Source organism: Haliaeetus leucocephalus, unplaced genomic scaffold (assembly GCF_000737465.1).
Source record: "Haliaeetus leucocephalus isolate CR32 unplaced genomic scaffold, Haliaeetus_leucocephalus-4.0 Scaffold406, whole genome shotgun sequence".
Lineage (NCBI taxonomy): Eukaryota > Metazoa > Chordata > Aves > Accipitriformes > Accipitridae > Haliaeetus > Haliaeetus leucocephalus.
This window is the reverse complement of record NW_010972842.1, coordinates 9,307,350-9,307,625: the sequence shown is the minus strand read 5'-3', so window position 1 is coordinate 9,307,625 and position 276 is coordinate 9,307,350. Positions and strand designations below refer to the sequence as shown.

Here is a 276-nt window from a genome sequence, read left to right as displayed (position 1 = left end):
AAACTCTGATTGTAAAAAAAACAATAATCAGTAAATGGCCTAGTTTCTCACATGCAGGAGAAGAGTAAACAAAATTCTCAACATAGCTAGAAAAGCATCAGGAACTATGTAACAGATAAATTTGAATGGTAACTTTTCCCCATCTAACAAACAAAACACACAAAATTATTTATTGTAGTTTAGCATTTTAACAGTCCAGCAAAAGACAGGTTAAAACCCAAACTTTACTGTAGTCCTATGCCAAGATAGATGGTAAATCACATTAGATACTGACTT

General features: G+C 31.9%; 1 protein-coding gene across 1 annotated transcript in view; it reads right to left on the bottom strand.

Annotated features, from left to right (window-relative positions):
• Positions 1 to 276, bottom strand: part of USP15 (ubiquitin specific peptidase 15) — an 85,487-nt gene that overhangs the window by 29,622 nt on the left and 55,589 nt on the right. The gene's annotated exons all lie outside the window — the stretch shown is intronic.